At 42.9% G+C, this 23,194-nt stretch overlaps 1 pseudogene; it reads left to right on the forward strand.

Moving 5' to 3' along the window:
- LOC136335529 (F-box-like/WD repeat-containing protein TBL1X) overlaps positions 1-23,194 on the forward strand; it is a 108,882-nt pseudogene that overhangs the window by 68,184 nt on the left and 17,504 nt on the right.

The raw sequence follows: 23,194 nt of genomic DNA on the forward strand, positions 1-23,194 counted from the left end.
TGTTCTACTTTACGTTTTCAGGTTATAAAGAAAAACAGTCAGGAGTGTGTAGGAGGTGTGTGTTTTAGGTAGACGCTTCTGCGTGGATGAGATCACACTGGAATTAAGAGCTGCAGGAAGTGTACGACAGTGCCTGAGAATAATCTGGAGGAATAGAAATGTACGATTACACTTGGCAGGGTGAACTCGATGTGTAAGTCAGAAAGAGGCCCAGTTGGCCTGCAAACACAAGAGGAGGCTGCAGATGTTCCAGCCCCTGAGGGAAGGAGTAGTGGTGCTGGTGGTTTTTCAGGTATGGCAGTCACTTTCCCCTGCATGCCTGCAAAGTTCACCATGCTTTTGGGCTTCTATCTCTAAATACTTGAACCTGGCACCCAGAAAGATGTTTGCAAATGAAGGAACAATTTTGATACTTGTTTCTAAGAACTCCACAAAGTTCTGTGCAAGGGCATGTTCATGAAATGATTATGCAGCTTTCAGTGCCTCTTAGAAAGAATGTTTTCTTTTATTCTATTGATAACCCACTCCCATGACCTCTTGGAAATCATGGGGCATCATCTGTGAAGAGACAACTTGGAAGTGTCTTAGTTTGTTAGAGGGGTGACCTTTTCATCTTTGGGCATCTACTGGACTTAAATACAGGTGGCCAGGCAACTACAAATTTACTGTGAGCTTGTTCTTAAATGTGACCTTTCTGAAGTTTGCGAGACACTTGCCAGGACTTTGACACCATCACAACCTTTTCTCTCTTTCTCTTTAGGTTCTGATGACAGCATAACTGAAATGCATATTGCAAATGGATTCTGTTGCCTGAATGAGGTAGAATATTTCCCAAAAATTTATAAAGACTTGAGAGAGGGGTGTGGACGTTTCCTGACCTGCTGCATCTTGCACGATGAGTTTATTTCAGGGTTTTGAGCAGGAAATGGAATGAAATTGAATAAAAGATAGACAGAGGGTTAAAAATATATGTGTAGATGGGTTCGGGAGGAAGCCACAGCTTCTTGCCAATATTCACTACTGTTTCGAGCTGCAGAATCATGACTGCCCCCAGAATGACATCTGTCTTTATTTCTGTTTAATGTGGGCCATTAGCAATTCAGTTAAGTTTCCAATGCAACTAAAAGACAACCCCAACCATACTAGTCAATCTATCTTTACACCAAGAAGAATATCTAGCTTCCAGTCTCTTCAGGGAAACACGGGCGAGGGGCAGAATGAGCAGAGAAGCACAGCCCTTTGTTAACTTAATTTGGCAGGTCAGGTGGGTTTTGGGCAGACTGCCAGCCCACAACCAGCTTGCAGAACCTAGGCTACAAAATACCCTATTTATTTTTTGGTCCCCAACAGATCCCCCTTTTGTAGTTTTTACACTTCAATTCTTGTACTGTTATTCATACTCATCTGAATTCCCATGTTTCGATTTGGAGGCAGACTGAAAAAATATAAAATAACAAAATTAAAATAGCCAATGCTAACAGATACTGTAACAAGTGTCTTAATACAATGAAGAGATTAAAGCCTATTAGATTATTAAGCAAAGTCTTAACTAATACAGCAAGGTCTAAAATAAAATCTTTGCAGTTTTAAATGTCCTTAACATGTTAATGTAATTTTACCTAGTCCATGTTAACACCATCACTACTTCATATTATTTGTAAATGTAACCCAACCCCACTTCAGTCTGAGAACTGTCCCAAGGAGCAAGAGTCACACACATTTAGAAAAAGTCCACAAGGCAGTGGAGTTGTGGCCACATTTTTACACTTTGAAGCTAGAATCCAAGTCCCAAAGAACACTGCTTCTAGCTGGCAATGACTCAGGTACACTGGAAGGGCCATCTGCAACATGTCTGGAGACGGAGATTTTGTTTTCTTTAAACTGGAGAGATGAACCCAGGGGGCCTTTCCCTGGAACTTTGTAGCCGTAGGGTGGTGAAGAGAACCTTGGGATACACTATGCTGTTTCGAAGAGGTAAATTTGTAACAGAAGTTGATAAAAAGGAGAAAGAGAGTTCTAAATTAGGAGTAGGTCCCAGCCTAAAATAGGAATGGGGTTCTGAGGCAGGAGGAGAAAGGAGACACTATATACTAAACAAAGCAGTGGAAAAGAAGACTTTCAACACCCACAACAGAGATCTTCGAGGAATGAGTAAATACCTGAATATTTAAGCAAGGCAGAGTAAGTGGCCCCCGTGTCCATAAGAAATGAGATCATCTTACCTGCCTCTTGTACGATTACCCTAGAGTCGTCCACAGTGATGTGAGATGGAGCCAATGGCCCTGGGCACCAATAGCCTTCAGTGGCAAGTCCCAGCAGTTTGGGTAAGTTTAGGTCACAGGTTTCTGGAGAAGGGCTGGTAGAGACTGGACCTCCCTTTGAGGAGCCAGGGGGAATTCTACCATCCAGTGTCCCTTTTTCCCACAGCAAAGGCGTGGCTCTCGTGGAGGCCAAGAACTCAGGCAGGCTTTAGCTCAATGACCTTCCTTTCTACTTTTGAATCGGGCCCTGGTATTTTAAGAGGTGACCATGACCTGCTCGCGCTGGTGGCTTGGGTGCAAGTGCAGCATCCACCGAGGCTTTCCTGCTTGTGCACCTGGAAACTTGCCGGTGTCTAGAGCCTTGTATTTGGGAAGCGCCTTTCCTGCCACGCCCCCTTTGTCCTAGAAGCCTCTCCCCAAGCGCTGTGGCAAAAGGCTCAATATTAGCACTTATTTCGATATACTCCTCTGTATCTAAAGCCTGATTTAAAGCTTGCTGGAGTGGGAAATTTCAAAGGTCTGAGACAAAGACTTTGGGAGCACAAGGCTGCTGAACTGCCAACATTACAACGGCCACAGTCCTGATATTCTCATTTCCTGAGTTCTTCTCAAACTCTAAGTTCACATATTTACATTCTTCTATTTCTATCTCATTCTGATCAAACTACTTCTCAAATAAAAACATATATACAAAAAGGAAAATTCCCCTAACTTTTGAACCTAGTTGTCTCATAGTTTTTACTCCAAAATTACTTTATAATTATACTTTTCCCACAAACTCTATTTTTAAGCTTTACTTCTCTAAAGCTTTATTTACTTTTTGAGGACACCTCTGGGGGGTTCATTATTTTTTTATTCCCCTTCTCCATGCCCCATGTTGGGTGCCACTGGGCGCATTCTGTGTGATGAGTCTATTTCAGGGTCTCGAACAGGAAATGACATGAAATTGAATGAAAGATAGACAGATATTTAAAATACACACACACACACACACACACGTACACACACATATAGATGGGTTCGGGAGGAAGCCACAGCTCCTTGCCAATAGTCACTGCTGTTTTGAGCCACAGAAACATGGCCGCCCCCAGAAAGACATCCGTCTTTATTCCTGGTCAACAAGGGCCATTACCAATTCAATTAAATTTTCAAGGCAACTCAATGCCCACCATACTAGTCAATCTAACTTTACACCAAAGAAACTCGCTTCCAGTCTCTTCTAAGGGAACATGGAAGGACAAAACAAGCAGAGAAGCACAGCCCTTTGTTAACTTCATTAGACAGGTGAGGTGGGAGTTGGGCAGAATGCCAGCTCTCAGCACCCCTGTACCCAAAATCCAGAGTGCAAAATACCCTGTTTATTTTTTTGTCCCATCTACTCATCTACCCTGATTCTACATTTCTCCTGCTTTAGAATCGCATTCTTGCCTTCCCATCTCTACTCTGTCAGGATGGAGCATCCCACAGTCTCAGTCTCACCATCATGGTACAGTGTCTCCCTGAGGGTCCTTTCTGTGAAAAGAGAAATGGCCCATAAGTGTGCTTTCCAGAACGGACAAATTCCTTATAGACAAGTTATTTTCAAACAGTGTGCTGCAGGGAATTTTAAAACATGCAATACCTGACTTTAGTGAGGAGCACTGACCTCTTTGTTTTTAGGTAATCAAACTAATAAAATGACAATAGCCAACACAACAATAGTCATTTGTTGTGAATAAATCAAAATTATAACTATTATTCCTGTCAGACCTGTCTTCTGTGTAATTTTAACAATTAGTTTGTGTGCCACAAGAGTCAAAAGGTTGAAAATCACTGTTTCAAACAAATGCTCAGCAACTTCTGTGATGTTGCACTGTAATGCCAGGTCCAAATCATTTGTAAAGTTAATAAAATTGTAATCAGTTTTTAGTCTGGCTTGGATTCTGTCTAAATAACACTTTCTGCAACTTTTTGCTCTTGGCTAAAGTTATTGATGCCGGAAGGCAGCCAAGTGGAGAGGCAGCAGGCGAGCAGGGCACAGGGAGCTGCTGTGCGGCAATGCACCAGGAGATGGTGCAGCAAGCACCTCCCATTAGGAAGCATTTAGCCTTTGCTCATGATGCGGCACTGCAATGTTCCCATTAACCAAAAGAGGGCACAGAAAAGCAGATTGTATAGGAATTTCAGACTTTAATTTATTGCTGTTTTGAGTAGCAACAGTCTTAAGAATTCTTAGAATTGGTTCATGGTCACATCACTCCGTAGATCTCAACCTTTTCATTTTTGGAAAACATACATATATATTTGTAGGCATAAATACTGAAAAATGCACAAAATGCACTGGAGTTGCAGGCTAGTCAGGTGTCTGCAACAAAGCAGAATAGTATTTTCAGCAGACAGTGAAGACGGCTCTGCCATGAAACAGCTTTTACAGCAAATGCTCCCCAGTAAAGGTACTGATGATGCCAGAGACAGACAAGTGAGAAATCAGCAGGCTAGCAGGTCACAGAGCTGTTGTGCTGCAATGTTTTTCATGAACCACGAGATGGCAAAAGAAGCAACTACCAGTAGGATGAATTCAGCCTTTTGTTCCCAAGAGGCACTGCAATGTTTCTATTGCACCACAGGAGGGCAGAGAAGAGCAGCTTTGATAGGAATTCAGCCTTTAGTCTCCAAGCTGTGTTGAGTAATCCTTGCAACTGATTTATGCTTACATCACTTCCTATGTCTTCACCATCCCATCAGTTGCTATAATAAAATTATTTGTGTGTGTGTGTATGTGTGTGTGTGCATGTGTGTGCGCGCGCAGAAATACTGCAATCATCCCTGGTGATGCAGACCAGCCAGGTGTTTTTAGAAAAGCAGGATAGTATTTTCTTTTTAAATGATTACTTTAAAAAAATAATTTTAGAAAAACATGAAGGAAAAGGAGAAAATGAGACAGGAACGTGTACTTTGACCAGGAATAGAACCAGAAATTTCTGTGTCTTGAGATAAAGCTCTAACCAGTTGAGACATTTGGCCAGGGAAGCAGGATGCTATTTTCTACAGGTACTGCACACAAATCTGCTGCGTGGAAGCTATTACAGCAAATGCACTTGGTTGAAGTTACTAATAATGTCAGAAGGTAGCAGAGTGAAGAAGCAGCAGGGAAACAGGGCACAGAGAGAGGCTGAGCTGCAATGTACTTCATGCACCATAAGAGGGCGCCAAAAGGCAGATTTGATAATGAATTCTGACTTTGTTTCCAATGCAGCACTGCAACGTTTCCATTGCAAAGCAAGAGGGCACAGAAGGGCAGCTTTAACACTGAGCTTTGTAGAAGATCAGGTACAGACTGATTGGAGGATGGAGCCACAAAAAGTCAGAGAGGTGCTGAAGATGGCATCCCTCCTCTATGGTGGCCAAGAAGAGGGGTTGGCCAAAGAGATTGAAGCTCGGCTATACACAATCTGGGTTACAGCACATAATGGGATGTTGGTGGGAGGCACAGAGGCACAGGCATGTGGGGTATTGAAGCTTTCATGGGAAGACTCCAGAGCATCATCACCTATTCAGAACATAGTGGACAGAAGTGAGTGGCCTGTCTCTATCTCTCCCACAGTGTCTCCTGTCTCCTCCAATTTCTTGTTCCCACTCTTTTCTGTTCTGAAACACAATTTCCACTTTCCCATGACCCTATGACCCGAGAGTCCCACAGTTCTCTATTCTTGCCCATGACAACCTGTCTTCACCACACTTCTTGCATTCCCACATTACATTATGTACCTACAATTTCCCATAGCAGCTGTAGTTCTTATCTTCCCCTACAATGCATTGGTTTTGTTTTTTTTGTTTGTTTGTTTTACAATTTTCTATCCTATAATCTATGAGTCGTTAAGGGGTTTGAACCCACAAATTAGTGTTTTCAGATGACTCTCTAACTGAGCTAACACACCAGGGCTCTTTCTGGTCTTTTTTGTACTCATCAGTCTTTGTGGCCTACAGTTAATGTTTTAGGCTGTGTACACTGATGTGAAGCCCCACCCTGAGCTGGACATAGCCACTCAGCACGTGTTCCTGAGCAGCTTCGCTGTGTCAGGTGTCCCATGAGGAACTACACATACTGAGATTCTCCATTTCACTGGGAGACAGAGAAAAACCACAAGTGATTATGTTCCATTCCACATACTAAAGAGGCTATGAAGAAAAAACAGTCAAGAGGGTGTAGGAGGTTTAAGGTAAAGTATCCTGGATGTCTCCCTGAAGATAACATTTTATTTGAGAACTGTGGGATGGCCATGAGAATAATATAGAGGAACAGAGATGTACAATGGCCTGTGGTGGGATGAGCTTGACATGTAAGACAGAAAGAGGCTGGAGTTGTTGGGGGACATGAGAGAAGGCTCTAGTTGTCAGCCAGGACCCTTAGTGGAGACAGTAGGGTTGATGGCGATTTCCATGGAGGGCTGTCAGTAGCCCCATGCTCAGATGTTAAAGCCACTGTGATTTTTGGCTTCCCTATATCCATTCTTTTTTTTTCTAAAGAGACAGAGAGAGAGTCAGAGAGAGGGATAGGTAGGGACAGACAGACAAGAACAGAGAGAGATGAGAAGCATCAATCATTAGTTTTTTGTTGCAACACCTTAGTTGTTCATTGACTACTTTCTCATACGTGCCTTGACCACGGGCCTTCAGCAGACCAAGTAACCCCTTGCTTGAGCCAGTGACCTTGGGTCCAAACTGGTGAGCTTTTTGCTCAAACCAGATGAGCCTGCACTCAAGCTGGTGACCTTGGGGTCTTGAACCTGGGTCCTCCGCATCCCAGTCCAATGCTCTATCCACTGTGCCACTGCCTGGTCTGGCCATATTTTCATTCTTTACATGCAGCCTAGAACCGGGCACCTAGCTGGGTGTTTGCAAATAACAGAATGATTCTGACACCTATTCCAAAGGACTCGCACAGGTCCTGAAGAAAGGCGTGTTCTTGAAATGATTATGCAGCCTTTCAAGACATCTTTTAGCAAAAAGAATGTTTTCTTTTTTTTTTTTTTTTCATTTTTCCGAAGCTGGAAATGGGGAGGTAGTCAGACAGACTCCCGCATGCACCCGACTGGGATCCACCCGGCATGCCCACCAGGGGGCGATGTTCTGCCCCTCTGGGGCATCGCTCTGTTGCATCCAGAGCCATTCTAGCGCCTGAGGCAGAGGCCATAGAGCCATCCCAGTGCCCAGGCCATCTTTGCTCCAATGGAGCCTTGGCTGCGGGAGGGGAAGAGAGAGACAGAGAGGAAGGAGAGGGGGAGGGGTGGAGAAGCAGATGGTCACCTCTCCTGTGTGCCCTGGCCGGGAATCGAACCCGGGACTCCTGCATGCCAGGCCAACGCTCTACTGCTGAGCCAAACGGCCAGGGCCAAGAATGTTTTTGGAGACCATGTGGCACCATCGATTGAAAAGACAGCATGGAGGTGTCTTATTTCAAAAGAATTGTGGGCTCCTTCTCCTAAGGGACCTCTAGGAGTTGAATGCAGGGGGCCAGGCAACAACATAAATGTACTGTGATCTTGTTCCTACATGCTCTCTCCCTGAATAATACGAGACACCTCTCAGGACACTGATATCATTACAAAATTTTCTCACTTCTTCTCCAAGTTCGGTGCCAGTATAATCGAAATCCATATATCCAATCATTTCTGCAGCCTGTATGAGGTTGACTCTGTTTCAAAAATCTACAAAGACCTTGAAAAGGGTGTGACACAGTCCTGACTCATAGACCCTGAGTCTACATTTGTTTTTCATTAAAATTGTTCTCTTGCCTTCCCATCTCTATCCTGCTGAGTTGTAATCTTCCACAATCTCACCCTCATCATCATGTTACAGCGCCTTTCTGAGGGTTCTTTCTGTGATTAGAAAATGGTCCATTGGCGTGCTCTTGGAAATGTCTGTATTACTTCTAGAGGAATAATTTTTTTTTAAATTTTTTAATTTATTCAGTTTTAGAGAGGAGAGAGAGAAAGAAAGAGAGAAACCGAGGAGAAGCAGAAAGTATTAACCTCCATCTGTACCTTGACCAGGGAAGCCTAGGGTTTCAAAATGGCAACCTCAGTGTTCCAGGTTGACACTTTATCCTTCATGCCAGCACAGGATAGACGAGGAGTGTTTTCCAAACAGTGTGCCAGAAGAATTTTTAAAACATGCAATATCTATTCAGTGAGGGGCAATGATATTTTCCCTTAGAAAGTCAAATTTTAAAATTGACAACAGCCAACATAACAGAATCCATCCAGTGTAACTAAATAAAACTTTTACCTAATTTTGTCAGATCAGTGTTTTACGTAATTTTAATAATTAGCTTGTCTGCCATGAGAGTCGAAAGGTTGAAAATCAGGGTTCCCGACAGATGGTCAGTTCCTTCTGTAAATGCTGTAATAAAATACCAGAGCGAAATCCTCTGTAAACTTAATAAAATTGTTTTAACAAACCTCCCAGTGTGGCTTTGATTCAGTCTGTACAAAACCTAGTGTTAATTTTTGGTATAGGATAAAGTTATTGATGCCAGAAGGCAGCCAAATGGAGAGGCAGCACATGAGCAGGGCACAGGCAGCTTCTGTGCTACAATGTTTCATGCACCACGAGATGCAGCAATAAGCAGTAACCATTAGGAAGAATTCAGTTTTTGGTCCTTATGTGGTACTGCAATGTTTTCATTGCACCACAAGAGGGCGAATAAGAGCAGCTTTGATAAAAATTTAGTCTCTATTCTCCACCAGAGGTTGGGAACCTTTTTGGCTGAGAGAGCTATGAATGCCACATATTTTAAAATGTAATTCCATGAGAGCCATACAACGACCCGTGTACATTACGCACTATCCAATAAAAATTTGGTGTTTTCCCAGAGGATAGCTATGATTGGCTCCAGCCACCTGCAACCATGAACATGAATGGTAGGAAATGAATGAATTGTAATACATGAAAATGTTTTATATTTTTAATGTTCTTATTAATTTTTATTAAAGATTTGTCTGCGAGCCAGATGCAGCCATCAAAAGAGCCACATCCGGCTCGCAAGCCATAGGTTCCCAACCCCTGCCCCACGCTGTCTTCAGCAGCAACAGTCTCTGGAAGTCTTATTTATGCTCACATTACTTCCCATTAGTTGGTAAAGTAAAAAGTATATATGTTTGTATAAGTGTGTGTGGGGGTTTGGCAGAAATACTGTAATATACACTTGAGCTTTACACCAGCCATGTGTCTGAAGCAAAGCAGGATGGTATTTTGTTTAAAAAAATTCTTAAAAATTTATTTTAGAAATAGAGGAAGGGGGAGAGAGAAAGTGAGAGATAAACATAGACTTACTTGTTCCTGAATGACCTTGACCAGAGATAGAACCAGCAAACTCTGTGACTTGGGATGAAGCTCTCAACAATTAAGCCACCTGGTCAGGGCTGCAGGATGCTATTTTCTGAAAACACTGTGGACAGCTGAGTCATGTGAGAGTTTTCACAGAAAATGCTGTCCAGTAAAGTAACTGATGAGGCCAGAGGGCAGCAAAGTTGGAAAAGCAGCAGGTGAGCAGGGCACAAGGGGCAATGTGTTGCAGTGTTCTTGGTGCACCATGAGAGGGCACCAAACAGTAGTTTATATTTAGGGATTTAGCCTTTGATATACACAGGGTGCTGCAATGTTTCTATTGTACCACAGGAAAGTGCATAAGAAGAGCTATAACTGCAATTCAGCCTTTAGTCTCCAAACTGTTTTGAGCTGTGACAGTCTCAGAAACCCCTGAAACCTGACTTAGGCTCACATCACTGCCTCTGTCATCACCTTTCCATCAGTTAGTTAAAAAATATGTGCGTGTGTTTGTGTATGTGTGTGTACACACACTTTGGTTTATTCAGCTCACATGGGAAAAGTTAAGATGAGAACCCAGTCAACCGCATGGGCTCTTCTAATATGTTTTTATCATTTAAAGACCAGTGCTGTAATCTTCCCGTTGTGCACTACCAAACTCAAATTGAACCTTCAGGCATCTAGAAATGATGCAAATTTCATTCCAAACTGCATACAAATATCAGAAAGAGTTGTCATGTCCGAGTGTAATCAAATACAAACTCACCTCTGTCCCACCAACATGTTATCTTTCTGACCCGGGCACCTCATGTTGGGAGCTAAGAGTAAGGTTTACCTACCTGCTTTGAGTAGTAAAGACTATTCTGGGATGGCAAGATAATCTGTCGTTAGTTTTCAGCTCTTTAGCCTTTTAAAAACTTATGTTTTGATATGCTACAATAAATAGAAAAACTAAAAAGCTAGATGTTTTAGTGATGGAGACTTCTTAGAGACCTCCACCTTTTGATTTTAGAATTTCATATTGACTCAAGCAGCCCTAATATTTAAAATAATATGATATTTTTTTCTTTTTAATACAATCCACATCTTATTATATATCATGAAGGGTGCCATAGACCACTGTCTTTTGTTTATATGAGGATTCCTTGTAAGCTTTAGTTTACACAAAAATCTATTTTTCTGCATGAGAAAAGATTTGAAAGTCACCCCTCTGACCACAATCCCTATGACATTTTCTCTGAATTAAGAAGATGTAAAGTTGCCACAAAGTGATCCTTGACAGAGGGGTCGTTGGCAGCTAAATATTAGTGGGAGCCCACTGGTGGTTTGTGAGAGAGGTTTAGGGAGGCTGAGAGAGTTAGAGTGGTGAAGTCCAGCAAGTGTGTGTCACCAGGATGTTGGGGGCTGTCCCTGTTTCCTCCCAGGGCATGAAGCTCGGTACAGATGGGCCTGGTCTCCTGTTCTCACCTCCCTCACCCACTGTCACTGTCATCACAGCAGGTTCTCATCTCACAACTATGAAAATTTAGAGCTGGGCGATTCTTAAAATCTTTTTTATTCATTTTTTAAAAGAAGGATAGTGAAATATTAAATAACTGTTCAAGTTATTTATGCATGCATTGGTTGTTTCTTGTGCGTGCCTTGACTGGGGATTGAATCCACAGCCTTGATGATTTGGGACAATGCTTTACTCAACCAAGCTTCTCGGGTAGGGCTCACCTACATTATTTTTTGTGTTGATGTGTTCTGTTCCCTACTGTGTTGAGGAGCCAACTTGGTCACCAACCACCAGCTGCCAATAACTCCGCTCCCAGTTGTGATGACCAACATGTATCTGGGAGTCAATAAGCACCACCGGTGTCTCAGAATATTTAGGCTTTCAAAGCTGGGTTCACAAATTTGCTTTTTCCAACATGTTGTCTGATATAGACACACTCACATGCGCACACACACAGGGAGCCAAAGACAAACCCCACACAACCCGATCCACTCAGTACAGAAACAGTGTAATTTGGAGCAAAGAAAATATGCATATGACTTCAGAGTTTCATATTGTTTTTGATCTCTCCTATTCAGATATATAGAAGGAGGGTTTGTTTTCAGGTGACCAGCTTGGTGTAAGTCTTAGTGCCCCCAAAACAGGCTGATGCATTACTTTATTGCTACCTGGAGACTGGTATGGTCTGACTCTAATCATACACCTTGAAGGGCAACAGTGATTGTGCCTAACGCTGAAGACAGAGTTCACAGACTCTTTGGAGTCAAGTCCTTCCTCAAGGCCAAGAGTCCCGCCGACGGAATTGCTGTTAGCACAGTGCCTCCTGGGAAAGGGGCCAGAAATGGTATATTGACCTTTCCAGCCTCATTCGCTTTCCCATCTTGGCATTTTAAAGAGTCTGAAGCCATCTTTAGAGGTCAAGTAAAACACTGCAAATAACAGTAAAACCTAACCAAATCTTCTTTGAGAGTTGAACTTCATTTTCAGCCCATTTTAATTAATATCCAATAAACGAAATATCTTAAAAGTTTTTGAGTGTGAGTAGTGTCCCAACGGCTGAAGTTAACATCCAGGACCTGATATAAACATTAATTGATCTTTGCCTTCAGTGGCAGTAGAGGAGAAGGCATTGATTTCACAACAGACCCAAATTCTCACCCTTCTAACGTCAGGCTGGGTTGGGATTGGCACTCTGCTATCCCCCCAACCCTGTAGGAAAAGGAGTAAGATGCTCTTGGGAGAAGGCGGGACCTCAGTGTAGCTGGGGGTTAACTTCTGTAGAAGGTGCATAGATGGGGCAGACTTGTAGGTGTGGGCCGGGCAGAAAGGGCAGTGGCCAAAATGCAGTCCAGTCGCATGGTTCTAGAAGGATGGGCATGAAAAGAATACAGCTCAGGGCGAGGCCAGGGCAGAGTAGGTTTGTCCAGAACAGAGCAAAAAAGTGGGACTCTGGTTTGATGGGCATGGCCAGACTGGGACTTAGGGGTAGAACAGATAATAACCAATGAGTGTGGCCTTGGTAAACTGTGTGTGGCCAAAATAAAATTCAAGGTGGGGTGTTGGATCTTTGGGGATGCCCAGTGTAGAAATCAAGGTCAGGATTCTGGCAGGATGAGCATGGTCAGAGTAGAGCTAATGGAAGGAGTGTTGGCTGAACCAGTCTTGTGCAATGCAGCGTGCCTGGAAGGGCAGGATCAGGCTGAATGGTTGGTGGAGTAAAATAGTTGGAGATGCATTGAGGACGGCAACCCTTCCCTGCGGTGTCCAAGAAAGGGACCGGTAATGGAGATGGGGGCTCAGCTATAGACAATCTGGGTTACAGCACAGAAGAGGGTGTAAATGGGGAGTATGTGCATGTGTGCAAACAGAAGCTGCCGTTGGAACATTTCCAAGCATCATATGCTATTCTGAATATAGTGGACAGAAGTGACCAACCTGCCTCTGTCTTTCCCACGGTGTCGGTCTCCCCCAAGTCTATTTGTACTTTACCATTCTTGATTCTGACCCACAGGTTTCTCTTTCCCATGACTCATGTGCTTGTACTGGACAGAGTTCTCCATTCTTGCCCATGACCACCTGTCTCCACCACACTTCTCTCAGTCCCACAGTACACTATGTACCCACAATTTTTCGTAATGGCTGAAATCTTTATCTTTCTCACAATGCTTTGTTTTTTCCACTATTCCTTTTCCAATACCATCTCTGTTCCGACCCGAGATTGACCCCACACCTTTGGTGTTTCCTGATGATGCTATAATTGAGATAAGAGTTCAGGAATGTTTCTGCTTTCCTTTCTGCTTATTAGTCTCTGTGGCCAAAGATTATGGGTTCAAGCTGTGTCCAGTGATGTGAAGCCACACAGTGGGCTGTATTTAGCCACTTAACATGTATTTTTGAGCACCTTCCAAGTGCCAGGTGTCCCGTGAGTCACTATGGACATCGAGACTCTCCATTTTGATGAGAGACAGAGAAAAAAGCCAAGCAGTTATGTTCTATTACACATATTGAGAAGCCTATGAAAGAAAACAGTCAGAGGGGTGCAGGACATTTTAGGTAGGGTGTCCTGGATGCCTCTTTGGGGATGAAAAAACATTTAAATTGATACCTGGAGGAAGTGTAGTGTAGCATGGAACCCTGAGAATAATCTGGAGGAAAACAGATGTACAATGCCTGTGGAGGGTTGACTTTTAGCTGTAAGACAGAAAGAGGCTGGAGTGTCTGGGATACAGGAGAGGAGCCTGCAGTTGTCAGCCAGGCCCCTTATGGAGAGAATTTGGTTGCTCGCTATATCTACAGAGAGTAGTCACCTGCACCATATGTGGCTGCATAGATACTGGGCTTTGTGAATTTCCTTGTTGCATTCTTGGCATGCAGCCGAGTACCTTGCACCAGCTGAATGTTTAATAATAAAGAATAATTCTGACTTCTGTTTAAAAGAACTTACGCACAGTTTTGTGCAAAAATGTGTTCTCAGAAAGATTACACAGCTCTTCAGAATGTTTCCTGGCATGAAGAACGTTAGCTTTTATTCTGTTGATACCCCACTCCCCAGATCTGCTTGAAATCGTGTAGCATCACCTGTGAAAAAGCAACTTGAAGATGTCTTAATTTGACACAAGTGTGATCTTTTCCTTCTTGGGGACCTTCTGGACTCAGAATGCAGGGGGTCAGGCAACGACAAATTCACTGTGACCTTGTTCTTAAATGCAACCTTGCTGAAGTTTGCAAGACATTGACACATCACAACCCTTTCTTTCCTTTTCTTCAAATTTCTGTGCCAGCACAATCAAAATTTATATTGCAGAAAAGTCCTGCAGCCTGAATGAAGTCGAATCTTTTCCAAAAGTTGATGGAGATTTATGAGAGGGGTGGGTCCGAATCCTGACCCATATACCCAGACTCCGTATTTCTCATGCTTTATAATCACGGTCTTGCCTTTCCATCACTTTTCTGTGAGGATGGAGTATTGTAGAGGCTCACTGTCATCATCATGTCACAGCGTCTCCCTGAGAGTCTTTTCTGTGATTAGAGAATTGGCCCATGATTGTACTCTTGGGAATGGACAAATTTCTTCTAGACCAGTGGTTTTCAGACAGTGTGCCTCAAGAAGTTTTAAAGCATGCAATACCTGGCTATTTAGTGAGGACACTGATCTGTTTTCACTTTGATAGTCAAATAATAAAATGACAACAGCCAAAACAACAATAGACATTTGGTGTGAATAAATAAAAATTAAACCATCATTTTTGTCAAATTAGTGTTCTGCATAATTTTACTAATCAGTTTGTGTGCCACCACACACAAAAGAATGAAAATCGCTGTTCTAATCACATGCTAAGCAACTTCTGTAGATGATGCAATGTAATGCCAGGTGCAAATCCTTTGAAAATAAATACATTTGTTGTAACCAGTCTCCCAGTCTGGACTGGATTATGTCTGTATAACACTTTCTACAACTTTTTCTTTTGTGTAAAGTTATTGGTGCCTAACGGCAGCCAAGTGGAGAAGCAGCAGACGAGCTGGGCACGGGGAGCTGCTGTGGTGCCCTGGTGCTCATTCACTGTGAGATGGCGCAGGAAACATCTACCATTTGTAAGAATTCAGATTGCGGTCCTGATGCGAAGCTGCAATGTTCCCATTACACCACAAGAGGGCGCCAAAGAGCAGCTTTGATAGGAACTCATCCTTTAGCCCCACCTGTATTGAGACGTCAGACTCAGAGATGCTTGGAATTGACTCATGCTCACATCTCCTTCAATTTCTCAACCATTCCAACATTTGAAATATATATATATTTCTAGTGAGGTGTCTGCTGCAAAACAGGGTACAGTTTTCAGCAAACACTAAAGACGGTTCTGCCATGTGACAGCTTTTATAGCAAATGCTCCCCAGTAAAGTTACTGATGATGCCAGAAGGCAGCCAAGTGCAGAAGCAGCAGGCTAGCAAGGCACAGGAAGCTGCTGTTCTGCAATGTTGTTCGTGCACCATGAGATGGCGCACGGAATGGCTACCATTAGGATGAATTCAGCATTTGGTCTCTGAGAAGTGCTGCAATGTTCCATTGTACCACTGGAGGGCACAGATGGACACGTTTGATGGGAATTTACACTTGACTTTTTTGCTGAGCAATGACAGTTTCAGGAATCCTGTGAACTGATTTGTGCTCATTTGTGCCTAGGTTTCCACCTTCCCATCAATTGACAAAATAAAAATTGTGTGTGTGTGTGTGTGTATGTGTGTGTCTTTTTAGGCAGAAATACTGTGCCTACAAAATAATTACTGGTGATGCAGGACAGCCAAGCACATGTAGAAAAGCAATATATTATTTTATTTTAAAAATTAAAAAAACCCAAATTTTAGAAAAACAGAAGGTGAAGAGAGTTAGTGAGACAGTTAGGTGTGCCTGAGCAAGGATTGAACCAGAAATGTCTGTGCTTTGGGATGAAGCTCTAATCAACTGCCCTATCAGGACAGAGTAGCAGAATGCTATTTTCTGAGGGCATTGCACACAGCTCTGCTGTGCGGCAACTTTATAGCAAGTGCTCTCTGTTAAAGTTACTGATGATGTCAGAAGTTAGCAGAATGGAGCAGCAGCATGTGTGTAGGGCACACAGTGTGGCTGCATTGCAATGTTTTTTGTGCACCACAAGAGGCTGCCATAAGGCATCATTGATCAGAAATCCATCCTTCGGTCCCTCAGGCTGTGTTAGGCAATGGCAGTCTCAGGATCCCTTGTAAAGGTATTCATATTTACATCATTGCTTAATTCTACACCTTCACATCAGCCAGTAAAAAAAAAAAAAAATTGTTTCTGTGTGTGCCTCTATGTGTTGGTTTGCCATAATACTGTATTATGCACTGTAATATGGTCTACACCAGAGTGAACTTGATGTGTAAGAAAGAGGTCAGGGTGGCTGAGGGACACGAGACGATGCTAAATTTCTCAGCCAGGTTCCTTAGTGGAAGTAGTAGGGGTGCTGGCTACTTCCACAGAGGGTAGTCACATGCTCCAGAAGAGAATTTAAAGACCTCCATGCCTTGTGGCTTCCAACTCTGCATTCTTCACATGCAGCCACCAGGGTGTTTGCAAATGAAGAAATGATTCTGACACCTTTTCCAAAGGACTCTCACCTGTTCTTCGAGATGTATTCTTAAAATGATTATGCAGTCTTTCAAGATGTCTCTTAGCAGAAAGAATACTTGCATTTATTCTATTGATAACTGACTCCCTCCACACTCTGTGAACCATGTGACATCATCTGTGAAAATACAACTTGGTAGTGTCTTAGTTTGATAAGAAGGTGGTTTGCCTGTCTTTAGGGACCTCCTGGAGTTGAAGGCAGGTGGCCAGGCAACCACAAAAATTCACTGTTATATCAATTCCTAAATAAGACCTTCCTGAAGCTTGTGAGACACCTGCCAGAACATTGACACCATCACAACACTTTCTCTCTACCCTTCTGGTTCTGATATCAGCACAATTAAAGTCCATATCGACATTGGGACATTAAGCTTGAGTGAGATTTAATCTATTGCAAAAATTCAGGGAGACTTGTGAGAGGGCTTTGGCATGGCCCTGACCCACTATTTTTCAACTATATTTTTTATTCTTTAGAGTCGTGTTCTTGCCTTTCCATCTCCACTATGTTGGGATGGGGCGTCGCACATGGTCACTATTATAATCATGATACAGTGTCTCCCTGAGGGTCTTTTCAATGATTAGAGAAACGGCCCAATAGCGTACTCTTGGAAATGCAATTATTCCTTCTATATCAATAATTTTTAACCAGTATGCCACAGGAATTTTTGAAACATGCTATATCAAAGTTTTTAGTAAGGGACACTGAAGCTTTTTATATATATATATATATATATATATATATATATATATATAGTCAAATAAAAAAGGGTGACAACACCAAACACAACAATAGCCATCTGGGGAGAATAAAAAAATATATACCTTTTTTTTTCTTTGGAAAGATCACTGTCTTGCAACTCATCTTGTCATTCCAAAATATTCTTCACTACACGAAGAGGGTGGGAGAACGTTGCTCTGAGCTCCCATCACCAGCTACCCTGGTGGACAAGGTAACGGGTTGTGGGCTCAGTGTGTTAGTATTTGGTTTCCAAACACTCGGGCATGAACTCTTTTTCTCAGATTTTCAAATGCAGTTTGGAAAGGGATTAGAATAATTTTCTAAGGGCCGGAAAAACCACATTAAATTTAGGGCACAACGTGAAGATCACAGCACTGGTCTTTACATGGAAAGTACACATGCGGGCTGACTGGGTTCTCATTTTAAATGTCTCCAAGCAACGTGGAAAAACCAAAGAGGGCTCTCTCTCTCTCTCTCTCTCTCTATCTCTATCTCTATCTCTCCAGCACGTACACACACACACACACACACACACACACACACACAAACAGATATAATTTTTTTTTCCAACTGATGAAAAGGTGGAGACCCACCAGTGATGTGAGCATAAATCAAGTTCCAGAAATCCCTGAGACTGTCACAGCTCAAAACAGCGTGAAGACCAAAGGCTGAATATCAGTTAAAGTTGTCCTCTGCTTCCTCCTGTGGTGCAATAGGAACATTGCAGCACTGTGTTCGTACTAAAGTCTGAATTCCTAATGAAAGCTACTCTTTTTCGCCCTCTCGTGGTGCCCACGGACATTGCAGCACTGCTGCTTCATGTGCTCTGCTCATGTGCTGCTCCTCCAACTTGGCTGCCTTCTGGTATCATTGGTATCTTTACGAGGAGCATTTCCTCTAAAAGTTGTCACATTGCACAGGTGTCTGCTTTGTCTACTAAAAATAACATTCTGCAGCCTTGGCCAGAGGTTGGGTTGGTTACAATGTCATCTCATGGCACAGAGGTTGCTGGTTCTATCCCTGGTCAAGGCACATACAGGAACAGTTTTATGTTCCAGTCCCACTTTTTCACTACCCTTTCCTGTCTTTATAAAATCAATATTTAAGATATATTTTAAAATATATTATCCTACTTTGCTTCAGACATTTGGCAGGTCTGCAATTCAAATGCTGTATTTCTGTCTACACACACACTCAAACACACGCACACACACACACACACGCACACTCATAAAAAACTATTTTGACAACTGAAGGGATGGTGGAATTCTAGGCAGTGATATGAGCATGAATCAATTTCCCGGATTCCTGAGATTATCACTGCTTCACGCAACATGGGGACTACAGGCTGAATTTCTATAAAAGCTGCCCTACTGCGCCCTCCAGTGTTACAATGGGAACATTGCAGCGCCCCTTGGGCACCAAAAGCTGAATTCTTCCTAATGGTAGCTGCTCCTTTCACTATCCTGTGAGCAACATCAGCTTTTTGTGCACTACTAGCTTGCGACTTCTTCACTTGTCTGCCTTCTGACATAATCAGTACATTTTCTGGTGAGTATTTCCTGTAAAAGCTGTCGCATGACAGAGCTATCTTTAGTAGCTGCTGAAAATACTATCCTGCTTTGCTGCTGACACCTGACTTAACTGCAAGTCCAGTGTGTATTACAGTATTTCTCTGTGCATATATATATATATATATATATCAAATGATAAAATGGCTGGGGCCCTGACCGGTTGGCTCAGTGGTAGAGCGTCGGCCTGGCGTGCAGAAGTCCCGGGTTCGATTCCCGGCCAGAGCACACAGGAGAGGCGCCCATCTGCTTCTCCACCCCTCCCCCTCTCCTTCCTCTCTGTCTCTCTCTTCCCCTCCTGCAGCTCAGGCTCCATTGGAGCAAAGATGGCCCAGGCTCTGGGGATGGCTCCTTGGCCTCTGCCCCAGGCGCTAGAGTGGCTCTGGTTGCAACAGAGCGACGTCCCAGAGGGGCAGAGCATCGCTCCCTGGTGGGCGTGCCAGGTGGATCCCGGTGGGGAGCATGCGGGAGTCTGTCTGACTGTCTCTCCCCGTTTCTAGCTTCAGAAAAATACAAATAAAATAAAATAAAATAAAATAAAATAAAATAAAATAAAATGGTTGGGATTCAGGCAGCGATATGAATATGTATCAATTTTAAGGATTCCTTAGACTGTACCTGCTCAACACAACATGAGAGCTAAATGCTGAAATTCCTATCAAAGCTGCTCTACTGTGCTCTCCTCTGGTGCAATGGGAACATTGAAACACCCCATCAGGATCAAAGGCTAAATACTTCTTAATGGGAGCTGCTTTTTCTGCCACATTGTGGTGCTTGAGCAACACTGCAGCACAGCAGGTCCCCAAAACCCTGCTCACCTGAGAGCTATATGCTTGGTTGTCTTTACACATCAATAACCTTGCCCGAGAGCAAAAAGTTATGGAAAGACTAATTCAGACAAACGTCAAGCTCAGGAGGGAGATTAATTACAACTTTATTAACTATGCAAAGGACTAGGGCCAGGCATTACATTACAGTGTCTACAGAAGTTGCTGAGCATTTGTGTACAACAGAGAGTTTTGATCATTTGACACTTCTGGCATGCAAACTAATTATTAAAATTCAGAAAAACTTTGATGTTAAAAATAAGTATAGTTTTAATTTATTCACACGAGATGACTATTGTTGTGTTGGCTCTTCTTATTTTTTACTTTGACTAAGAGAAAATAGGTCATTGTCACTCACTAAATAAATATTACATGTTTTAAAAAATGTTTGTGGCACACTGTTTGAATATCAGAGGTCTAGAAGGAATACCTGAATTCCCAAGAGCACGCTAATGGGCCACTTTTCTAATCACAGAAATTATACTCACTCAGAAAGATGCTGTAACATGCTAATGAGTATGACGTTGTGGTGTGCTACATTGGCAGAGAGGTGGAAAGGCAAGAAAACACATCTAAAGAATGAGAAATATAGAGTCAGGAGCTATGGGTCATAACTGTGACACAAACCTTTCACAGGTCTTCTTGGAATTTTGGTACAGAGTCAACCTCATTCAGGTGGTGGGACACATTCTTAATAAGTATTTAGACTGTGCTGGCATGGGAACCCGGTGAGAAAAAGAGAAAATGTTGAGATGGTGTTAATGTACTGGCAGGTGTCTCGCAAGCTTTAACAAGGTCACATTTAGGCACAATATCACCGTGAATTTTTGTGGTTGCCTGGCCTCCTGTATTGAACTTGAGGATTTCCTTAAAGGAGAGTGACAACACCCTGTCTAATTAAGACACTTTCAAGTTGTTGTTTCTCAGATGATGTCACATGATTTCCAGAGGCTGTGGGAAGCAGATTATGAGTAGAATTAAAGTGAAAGCTCCTTCTGCTAAGATACACCCTGAAGAGTGAGTATTCATTCTAAGAACACGTGTTTCTTTAGAATCTGTGTGAACCCTTTGAAACAGGTGTCAGAATTGTTCCTTCATTTGCAAACACTTTGCTGGTTGCCAGACTCTAGGCTGCGTGTGAAGAATGGAGAGACAGAAACCAGAGGTACAGTGACCATTGCAAACATGCCAGTAGCAAGTGACTGCCCTCTGTGGATATAGCCAGCACCTCAGTTTTTTTCACTAGGGGGCCTGGCTGACAATTGAAGCCTCCTCTCGCATTGTCTGGCCACTCCAGCCTCATTCTGTTTTACACCTCAAGCTCTCCTGCCACAGGCCATTGTATGTCTCTGTTAATCCAGATTATTCTAATGGTGCTGTGCTACACTTCTGACAGTTCTCAATTCAAATGTGATCTCATCCTGGCGAAGGCACCCAGGACACCATAACTGAAACCACTTTTCTGCACATTCCTGACTGTTTTTCTTCATAGCCTCCCCAGGACGTGGCATAGAACATAACTACTTGTTTTTTCTCTGTATCTCAGCAGAATGGAGAGTCTCAGTGTGTAGTGACTCACGGGACACCTAGCACATGGAAGATGCTTAAGAACATGTGTACTTGGTAAGTACAGCCTGGTGTGTGGTCTCTCATCCACTGGACACAGCCTGAAAAAATAACCGTGGGCCACGGAGACTGATGACTATAAAAAAAAAAAGAAATGACCCTGGCTGGTTAGCACAGTTAGAGAGTCACTGGATAGCAACAAGGCTGTGGGTTTTTCAAAGGCCAAGGCACAGAGTGTATAGGAAAAGAAATTGTGGAAAAAATAGAGTATTGTGGTAAAGATAAGGATAACAGATGCTTTGTGAAATGGTGGGTACTTAGTGTACTGTGGGAATAAAAGAAGTGTGGTGAAGATAGGAGGTCATGGGCAAGAATGGAGAATTATGGACCAGGAGGGGCATAGGGGTTGTGGGATAGAGAAAATTGTGGGTCAGTACAAAGAAAGGTGGGCTAAACATTGAATTGGGGGAGAGAAAAGACATTATGGGGGGACAGGGACAGACCCCTCAGTTCCATCTACAATAATATAAATACACATGACATTCATGACTCTTCCTACAACACCTTCAGTGCCTCACATACCATGTTCCCCAACAACATCTCTTTATGTGCTATAACCCACATTGTAAACAAATGAGACTCATCTTGGTTACCCCGCTTTTTTGGCTACCACAGGAAAGAGTTTTTGTCTTCAAAGCCTCTCCAACCATTTGTGGCTTCGCCCACCACTCAGCCTGTATCTGCTCTTCTTCCACAAAGCAATATGTCAAAGCTGCCCTACCCAACTTTGCAGTGCTGCACAGTACCAAAGGCTAAATTTGTGATCAAAGTTGCACTTGGTTCAGTCTATCTGTGTGCCTAGCTGGCCCCTGCTTCTCCACTCAGCTACTTGCTGACTTTATTGATAACAATACCTGAGAGCATTTTTCTAAAAGTTGTCACATAGCACAGATGTCTTTAGTGTCTGCAAAAAATATCCTGCTTTGTCTAGCTGACTGGTCTGCAACAAAAGTGCATATTACAGTATAATGGCCAATATACACACATAGACACACAGACACAATTTTTATTTTACCAACTGATAGGAAGGTGGAGACCTAAGCAGATAGGTGAGCATGAATCCTGTTCCAAGGGATCCTCGGACTATCACTACCTAATACAGCGTCAGGGACCTAATACTGAATTTCGAATCAAAGCTGCATTATGGCAGCCCCTTCTGTTACACAAAAAACATTGCAGTGCAGTGCAGCCACTCCATGTTTACAGCTCACCTGCTGCTGCTTCTTTCTGCTACCTTCTGACATCATCAGCAGTTTCAAATGAGAGCATTTACTGTGAAAGCTGCAACACAACAGATCTGTGTGCAGTGCCCTCAGAAAATAGCATTCTGCACCCTGGCCTGATGGGGCAGTTGGTTAGAGCTTCATCCCAATGCACAGACATTTTCTGGGTCAATCTTTGGTCAGGGCACAAGTACCTGTCTCACTTTCCCTGTCCACCTTTCTGTATTTTTAAATTAGTTTTATTAAAAAAATCTTTTTAAATAAAATTATATCTTGCTTCTCTACAGACACATGACTGTCCTGCATAACCAGTGATTATTACAGTACTTATGCCTACAAATACACACTCACACACACACACACACACACAAATACACACACACAAACACATAATTTCTATTTGCCAGCTGATGGGAAGGTGGACACCTAGGCACAGATGACAGTCAAATTAGTTCACAGGATTGCTGACAGTGTCATTGCTCAACACAGCAAAGGCACT

The sequence above is a fragment of the Saccopteryx bilineata genome, chromosome 4, assembly GCF_036850765.1.
Source record: "Saccopteryx bilineata isolate mSacBil1 chromosome 4, mSacBil1_pri_phased_curated, whole genome shotgun sequence".
Taxonomy (NCBI): Eukaryota; Metazoa; Chordata; class Mammalia; order Chiroptera; family Emballonuridae; genus Saccopteryx; species Saccopteryx bilineata.